The sequence below is a fragment of the Carassius auratus genome, unplaced genomic scaffold (assembly GCF_003368295.1).
Source record: "Carassius auratus strain Wakin unplaced genomic scaffold, ASM336829v1 scaf_tig00019863, whole genome shotgun sequence".
NCBI lineage: Eukaryota > Metazoa > Chordata > Actinopteri > Cypriniformes > Cyprinidae > Carassius > Carassius auratus.
The window spans coordinates 86,749-96,252 of NW_020524989.1; the positions used below are offsets into that span (position 1 = coordinate 86,749).

Consider the following 9,504-nt stretch of genomic DNA (forward strand, 5'->3'; position numbering starts at 1 on the left):
TCCGAACATGACAACCACACCTCGCAATCCCACAGGACGCCATTTTACCATTTTTTCCCCAAAAGATGTTTCGAGTCAAAACAAAACAAAGTAATTAGACTTCAGATGTCAAGTAAAAACTGGCTACATGTGATCTGAACTCAATGAGACAGGTATTAAGTAAATACTGCGGTATTTCGGATAGACAGATGTGCATTTGTCACTAAAATTAAACCTTACTGCGGTAAAAAAAGCATCAAACTAGTGTTGCGCTTCAATTTGAATTGCAAACAAAGAGCTTTTCGTGTCATATGGGAGCCGAGATGAACTCCATCATCATCAAGCTGAAGAAAATTACATTTAAATTAAATGCATGCATTTAACAGACGCTTTTATCCAAAGCGACTTACATTGCATTCAAGCTAACAATTTTCTCCTAACATATGTTCCCTGGGATTCGAACCCCCATCCTTGCGCTTGTCAATGCAATGCTCTACCACTTGAGCTACAGGAACACATATTATGAAAATCTGACTAACATACAAAATGACACAGAGTTTTTAAAGAGGGCAAGGCCATTGCAAATCACAAGGGGGAAGGTTTAGAAATAGTGCAATCTCAGGCCTAGTTGGAGATGTATAGAGTTGCATGGAAATCAATAAGCATTGTAAAGCCTCTTTTGAAAAATGCAGAGCATTTAGATAAAATTCATGGATATAATGCATATCTCAAGGTGTTCTGATTTAATAGTGCAAAAAGAACATATTTTAAGTTATTTTGCACTATTAAATCAGAACGGAAATCCTCGGCGCCTTTATAACAAACAGTATTGGATTCTTTCAGGCTTCCCATGATGTAATCTTCTAGCTTCGCACCCTTTGAAGTGACCTCACACAATTTTGCTATTGAAACCCAGCCGTCACGACCCCAAGGCTGAAAAGTCATCCGAATTCCTTCTGAGCAGACCTGTAAGGAGAGTCTGCCACTTTGTAGGCAGGTGAGGGAAGGTAAAGCCTTCCGGGTTTAAAATACAAAGAACTCACAGCTACAGAAAACAGTCAAGATCCAGGAACGAGCTGCTCAGGGCATGTAGCAACAGGTACACGCAATCCGCAGACAGATCTTTGGTCCAAAAAGCTCTCAAGTTCAGCAAACACACCTACATTCCGGCTGTCAGTCAACTTTCGCAAAGAAAGGTCAGTCGGGGAGTTTCCTCAGTTACCAGTGGAAAGAAACTCCAGCAGATGCCAAGGGTGTAAACAGCATTTAATTTGTTAACTTCATTTGACAAATGACTAATGGTACTGCCTAAAAACAAGTCCTGTAAGTCATTTACGTTAAACTTGTTGTGCTAAAGCGAGCCTTTTAAGAGAAGGTTACGTGAATAGATTGTTACAATCAACAAGTCAATTGAATGTATGACGGCCAATTTAAATATTTATATTTATATATTTATGCATTTAGCAGTCGCTTTTATCCGAAGCGACTTACAGTGCATTCAGGCTAACAGTTTTAACCTAACATGTTTTCCTTGGGAATCGAACCCGCAACCTTGCGCTGCTAACGCAATGCTCTACCACTTGAGCTACAGGAACACACAATAGCGAAATTTCTTTTTCTTTTCTCTATTTTTGCCTTTTTTATGATAGAACAGATGAGAGCTTACAGGAAGCAAAGTGGGAGAGAAAGAGAAGGGGTGGGATCGCAAAAGGTCCTCGATTCGGGATTCAAACTTGGGACACCCTTAGTGCTACAGCACTGTATGTCAGCACATTGCCCCCAAGGCTATCATCATTCTGCCCAAATAAAGTAAATGTTTCACTTTAGCTTGTTAAAGTAAAACATAACATGAAATAAATATAACTTAACAAAAACTTAAGTATGAACTGATTTACTAATTTAAGTGAAAGCAAACTTCTCTATTATTGCCTATTATGTGGCAAAAATAGTTTTTTTGCCATATAAAAACTATTATGTGGCAAAAAGGTCACAAGTTACAAAAAGTCGACAATCTAGTTTTTTATAAAATTAGTCTCTGCAAATTAATATTAAATGCAAATTAAAGGATTTAATTAGCTGTCAAATTATTAATTATTAATCACATCCACAATAAGTTTTTGTTCACATAATATATGTGTGTATACTTTGTATCTATATTATCTATATATAAATACAAACATATGTAAAATATAATATAAAATATCTGAATATAAATATATATACATGTAATTATTTTCAAAATGTATACTGTATGCCTTTATATTTATATATACACATAATAAATATACACAGTACACATAGACATATTATGTACAAAAACACTTTTATTTTGAATGCAATTAATCGCGATTAATCATTTTAAAAGCACTAGACTGAAAGCTCTTTTTTTTAGTCTGAGAATGAAAGAGATGCACAACCTAAACAAAAGTGTCATGAAAGTCTAAAACTTGTTTTTGAGATGTTAACAGATAAGGGATTTTAGATTTATGGATATTTATGGAAAATTTCAGCATCACTAAGTACATCCATCTTTAATGCGGATGTGTTAATAAATCAGCCCAATAAAATATATGAATCACCAAATCTGAATAACACTCTCAAAACGTATTACAAATGCAAGAGTGCAATCAAACATATTTTTAGTGTATATTTTTAGATAGATAGATAGATAGATAGATAGATAGATAGATAGATAGATAGATAGATAGATAGATAGATAGATAGATAGATGCATCTTTCCATTACTTGATTTTTTACCCCTGTGGTGAGACTTGTGCTGGGTTTCCACTACATAATAATTGCTCAAAACATCTCAAGGTGTGCTGCCAATAACATCATCTTCAATCCTGAAACATGTCCTCCCAATGCAAACATAAGGACCGCTCTATTCCAATAGCAGATGTGCTAGCATCTCTCCGCTAACATTTCAGTCATTTTGTGTTTGCAGACATTTCATTCAAATTATATATTGCAACCCGGCATCTCAAACAGCTAGTTTCCATTGCGCTTGCAAGCCAGACTCCACTGATTAATGCCAAAAACATCATACATTTGTGTTAACCTTATATAATGCTGCACACACACTTAATACAAACATCTACATCAAATGAAAATGCCACAGGCAAAAAAAAAAAAAAAAAAAAAACAATTTATAAGGATTACAAGGGAGCAGAGGTGACTTAAGGTTAAGAGCCTAGGCCTGTATACATCTTGTCTCACTCTACACAACCTAATCCCTTTTAAAAATCACAGCATAAAGCTCTGAAACGGCACTTTTTGTCTTGACTACCTCTGAGACGACGCACAAGCTGCAGGCAAAAGATTGAACAGACAAGGAATGAAAACATGTTTAAAATATCATGAGCTTGTTGCCTGCATGCCGGGTCATGATTTAACCTTCAGAGATGTGAAAGGAAAAACAAATTCCGACTCCAATCCCATGAGGATTGTTACGTATAACATTTTCCAAAAGGAAGAGAATTCCAAAGAAGAATGTTCTGATAGTAGAACATAGTCATTAAATTATATCCCCTCTTTATTTGTCTACATCATCCATCCCTGACTCATTCCTGCAGTCTATTTGATTACCTTGAAAGTGTTAATGATTAAACAAGATTTGATGGACGCTTTTTTGCTTCCTAATTCAATTGCAATGCAGACTTACACTAGAAGAAAACTCCTCTTGGAGCCAATTAACAGCTCAAGCACACACACACTCCAACGGAGCCAAAGCACTTGGAGTGAATAATGCATTTAACCTCTTATTATGCCTGTTGGTGCTGCCCGAGCCAGACCTTCGATATCGTTTTAATATTTAATCAATTTGCACTGATCTCCAAGGCTACATCCTGGCACTCAGAGTCTGTTCTCTACAGACAAAAAGCAGCACCTTTTCCTGCGTCAGACTGGGATGTGGAATGAAATTATGCATTACACAACTTACCTTGACCTTTGCGCAAACCAATGCCAGCTAGAGTCTCTATAGCAACAGAATCTGGCTTTTTATTTCTCACAGCGGGGTAGCTGCCAACTGCTTGGCTTTCAGTGCACAGCTCAGATTTGTTGCTGGACAACGGGTCTTTCCTCTTAAAACGACTAGCTATTAGCTGCCAAAAACTAGTCTCTGGTTGCAATTGTTTGGTGGGCTTTGTTAGTTTGGCAGGATGGAGAGGGACCTCCAGGACTGCCACCTTGCCCCGAGTTTGGTACTGTATGTACTGCGTGGCTCCTTGATCCTCATCTTGCTCTCGAGCTGGCGTTAACATTCTGCCAGTTAGGTAGGAAAATGGGCGAGTGGTTTGCATAGACTGTTCTCCGATACTTGAAGTGCGTCTCCTTTCAGTTCGATTCTCCTGCTCGGGTTGATTTCGATTCCGCTTCATCCTTAGACTCAAGCTCCTCCGGAGTGATCCAAATGTTGTCTTCGGTTCTTCAGTCTTGTTGGGTTCCTTTAGCTTTGTTTGTTTCACCACCACTTCCTTTCCAGTTGCCTGTCGACCAAACCATCTCCATCGGAAGCCTGGACGAGGCAAACTACCGGTGCCAGAGGAAGTGTGGCTTGCAAACTCATCCCGGGATCCATTACGCTCTTTATTGAGCTCAAGAACAGTCATGCTAACGGGCCGTGGTTTGTTCTTGCTTTTCAAAGTCCGATGTATTGGTGGTTCTTCTAGTGAACGAGGAAACAGGTTAACAGAAGGCGGCATTTCGGGTTTTAGACCGTCTATCGCACGAAGCTCTGCGTGTCTTGTCCTACACCGCTGGACCACATCTGGGCAACCTTGCTTACTTGGGGTCGAGGTAGGCAGAATATTGTTCTCTGAGTTGGTAGCTGCCAACATACAATCACTGCCAGGTTTTGTAGAGCTGTCTTGATGGTCGGACACTGTGGTTCGGTGTCTCCTATTGTCCTCCGGGAAGACAAACATGCTCAGCGTTCTTCTGCTGCCCAGGAGCCGAAGCCCATGTGCTGGCCTTCGTAAGACCACCACATGAGGTACTGTTGCATTTTCTACAAAAACAGCATTACAATTTAGTTCCTTAATGGGAATGTGGCAAACATCAGCGTGAAGTTCTTCAATCCATGCTTCGTCTTCCACAGCCGAATTGAAGTCTTCCGCAGACGCTTGTTGCACACAGCTGTCCTGAAGCAGAGGTGGTAACCGGTCCGTCCTCATTCCTAGTACTTCCCCTTTCCTCCACCCCCCATTCCCTGTGCTGCTCAGGTAAAAACACCGGTTGGGCTTTCCAACTGCACTCCTCTTCTGCCCGGGGCTTTCTTGACGTTCCTCCCTCTGATCCGCCTCTCGTCTTTCGTTGTTCTCCTCCTCCTCTCCCATGTTTTTCTTTACAACTCCCAGCTCAGCCTCTCCTCTCCTCTCAGCCCCTGCTGAAGGTGTCAGAGTCTGTACCTCCTCCTGGAGTCCCATTCTGGAAAGCACCAACTTTGTATAGACTTTTACCAACTTGGTCTTGGAAAAGAGACGTGATCCAACCTTTAAAAATCACATCACCGACACTCCTTCACAAGCTTGTTCTCTGCAACTTAAGCACTCTCTTGAACACAGTCGCTCTCTGAGTCTTTCACCTCGAGGCCACATTCCTAAGGCAAGCATAATCTCCTCACCTCTGACTTGCTCGAGACGGAGACAGAGTTGGAGGGAAAAACTTCAAACAAGTCCCAGCAAGACCTCACTGAAATTTTACCTTGCAGGGGATTATGGGGGGTAAATCAACACGCTACGAAAACACAAACCTATGCGCATTAGAGCGATAAATGCAGCCACAGATTAACACGTTTTTTGGTCTTCTACTACTGTCAAACACAGGTCTGTGCCACCCCACAGTCAGCAGTGTAGGCAAATTCCGTAATGTTTCTGTTCTTGGCATGACTGAGAGGGGTCTGTTTGAACTTCAAGCTGTTCCCACATGTCCCAAAGATAACAGCAAAACAAGGAGCAGAATCCTTTGTCTCCTTAAAGCAGAGCCATTGCCAAGGCACCTGTAGAGAAATCCCTGTGGGAGTTACTGCTGTGACTGAAGATTAAAATGGAGGATGCCTGATGCTTGGGGCGGCAGTCTCTTCAGCACGGTTACCAACATTTGCACCATCCTAAAAGGCATCCAAATTAAAGGGCATTTTGAAGAGCTTCCCTTTCCCAGAGCCTGCCTCGGTCATTCTCTCTCCGGCTCCGTTGTTCCTACCCTCCCTTCCTAAACTGCCCTCCCCCCCAACTGCATTTGCTCATCCAAATGAACAAGGCAGAAATTGGCAAACAAAACTGGGGAGCTCATTTCATGAGGGCAGGGTGAAATGCCAACAATTCCCCAGTTTTCTCATGCAAGTTTTGTCTATGCTAAAAGAAGTTCATTCAGAAAGTTTTACCCCCATCTATGTAAACTCTAAGAGAGGGGAATAGCAGAGTCTACAAGCATCATAAGAAAGAAAGATCATGTGCAATGAAAATGATTTCCCTAGAGCCAGTGCCATTAAATGTGCATGAAGAAACTGTCTCCACTATGACAATACAAAGAGAAGAGTTCAAAGCATCTGCCCCATAACCAAAAGTTTAGCTTTGCTATTAAGATGGCTTGCTTGGATTCAGCTCAACACGAATATGGGTTTCTAATATGGAGAATCTGACTGGCCTAAAAGCTATCTGGATTATGAAAACAAGAGAGCAGATTTTGTGTTTGAAAAGAGCACCCACAAGTGGTTACAATGAAAACTACCCCACCTGTCCAGTAATACTACACTGCCAAAGAAAAACCATTAGACTGATCCAAAAACTCACTTGACAACATTTAAACAGATTCCTGCGGTGCAATGGAATTTTATGTGAAGGAATATTTCAGGTAGATTTTGCTTACAAAAACGTAAAATCAAAGGCAGGAACTTTGTCTGAGGATGGCATGTGTTTTACTTAATTTGTGTCAATATTAGCCACAACTTTGATCAAACAAATGGCAGTACTCTACCTTTTCCTTCTTTCTTTTGCTCGTCATTCTTTCCAACTTTTATTTCCTTCGTTCTTATAACTTTCCTTCCTTACCGTCTTTATGTTTTTGTAAGACTCAACATCTTTCCTTTATTTTCACCGTCTTGTTCTTTCCGTCTCTTCCTGTTTTCTTCTTTCCTATACCCTCCTATTTTCCTCTTTAAATGTATTCTTTCCATCCATCTCTTTCCCTTTTTGCGCTTTTTTTCTTTATTTCTTATTTATTTGCTCTCCTTGCTTCATTTCACTCTTTCCTTTTTCTTTCCTGTCACTTTTTTCTTTTTTTCTTCCAGACAGTCTGCCTTAATCCTGCGATCCTTCAGAAACTCATCTCTGACATCTGACAAGTATAAGTCTGAGAACATAACAGAAGCCACTGAACACAGATCCTAGACAAGTCTTTCCTTTTTCCAGTCGTTTATATACGTAAAACATTTTTGTACGTTTCTTGACCATAAGCAATTGAGATCTTGAGCTTACACCCACTCAGAATAAGATCTTGGATTGGTTTCCAATTCACCTAATAAATTCAAATACACGCACATATTTAAGAACATAAATGCTCAAGGTTTAACTTTAAAGCCATATTGAGCCAACCAAACATATCCATTTCTAAATTTAGCTTCAATATGCTCTTGTTAAAACCTCAACTAAAAAGATACTGCTATGCTAGAATTATTTAAAACACTATGCCACCAGTCAAAACATCCTATATATGTCCCTGATGACTCACTGTTCATTCACTACAAAAATAAATCACATGTAACTAAGTTTATCATACCTGAAATTCCTTCACTTTACAGCCCCCACAGCACTTAAAATATATCTAACAAAGCAGCAAGTACAAATGCCCACAGTGTACTATTTTTCTAAATCAACAACGCAAAGAAATTGATATTTTATATTACAAATTTTTCCTTGTCAATCAGACCAGAGATTACCGAAATTCTCATATTTAATTTAAGAGTTCAGGTGTTTATTTACCAAATGATAGCGCTAAAGCAAAGCACTACAAAGCCAAATAAATTGACCATGAGTCAGTACATGTGTTGATCAGACAGGAGTTAACACCTGTATGCATGAAACAGATTATTTTCCTTTGAAGAAGGATTCATTACCTGTGTCTACCGCATAAGGGTTCGTCACCCCCGTAACCTCCGCTGAGATCAAACAGTTCCCTTCGCCCCACTGCAGATGGTGGTGTTTCGGCCGTCTTCTCCCTCCAAAACACATCATTATGATGACTTCCCCAAACCACAATGAATATCCTTTAACCAGGGACATTACCAAACTAAAAACCAAGTTCAGGATTTAAATTATAGATGTTCTTCAAGGAAGACCGGCGATATCCCACTACAGCTTTGACAGACGGACTAACGTCATGCTCCGTTCAAGTGCTTGGCTCTGTCAAACATCAAAAATGTGAGAGGGAGGAGGTGGCAGACAGGTACAAGAAACATGTCCAACCTCTGTAATCCCTCGTGAGGAGGAGGCAGCGACCACGGCCTGCCTGGCTTTCCTGAAGCAGGATTAGTCTAATCCTTAACCAATAGGAAGTCATAGGTGCATTATCCGTCCCTCCGTACCAATGCAAACACACACACACATATATATAATATATACGCAATCGCATTGAACTCTGTTTTAGAGTAAAGCATGCTTACCCCTATCCAAACTAGTTTAACTCATCATGGTATCTGTGCAATGAATGCTCTGACGCAAGACGCCCCGCTGATATTTCAAGTCCAACCACACGCAAGTCCTGGTCGGTGATGAAACATTCCACTCGTCCTAAAAGTCGGATTGAGCAAACATCAAAGTTAAAAAGCAGTGCTACAAAACGCAAAATCTCAAGTGTGTCAAAAAACAATAATCCACGGAGCATATCTAGGCATCAAGACGTTCCCACTTCATGAACGATAACCAATGTTCAACAAGTTGACCCATTACAGAAACAGTTTTCGGCCGGAATACACACAAACTATTCCGTCTAATGAAATGCATTTAATTGACGGGCTCCCATAGAATAAGAGAGACCATATTGACTCGCCATCTCATTACGTTTTCATTAAAAACGTTTTCGCCGTGCCATCGGCATGCGTCTGCGAAGCTAATGGATGCAAATACTAAAGGATGAGAGAAAAAACACATTTTGCCCTTACGAGGTGGTGTTTTGAACACAAAAACATTAGATATAGCTTTCATTTATACAATTTAATTATGCAGACCATCAGAAAGTGTATTTCCGAATGTTTTTTTCACCCTCAGGGCTCACCTTTATTACAGCAAACCCTTTGGAAAGTGGCCTGCCAGTCTAATTAAAATAGAAAAACTGATTACAGTCAGACAATTTAGGCCTCTCTTCTCTTTTATTTTAAACACTTTTAATACTGCAAGAGAGTGACGCATACTGCATGCCAGTCTCTCCATTTTCTTACTAAGATCCTCTGTAAAAACTCACTGTTTAAAAACAGCAATGTTGTGAAATATTATTATAATTGTAATTAAATATGGCCGTTCAATATTT

General features: G+C 39.9%; 1 pseudogene; it reads right to left on the minus strand.

The window, feature by feature from the left end:
* Positions 1-5,534, minus strand: part of LOC113076326 (arf-GAP with GTPase, ANK repeat and PH domain-containing protein 3-like) — an 89,487-nt pseudogene extending 83,953 nt beyond the window's left edge.
* Between the last annotated feature and the right edge of the window lie 3,970 nt (positions 5,535-9,504).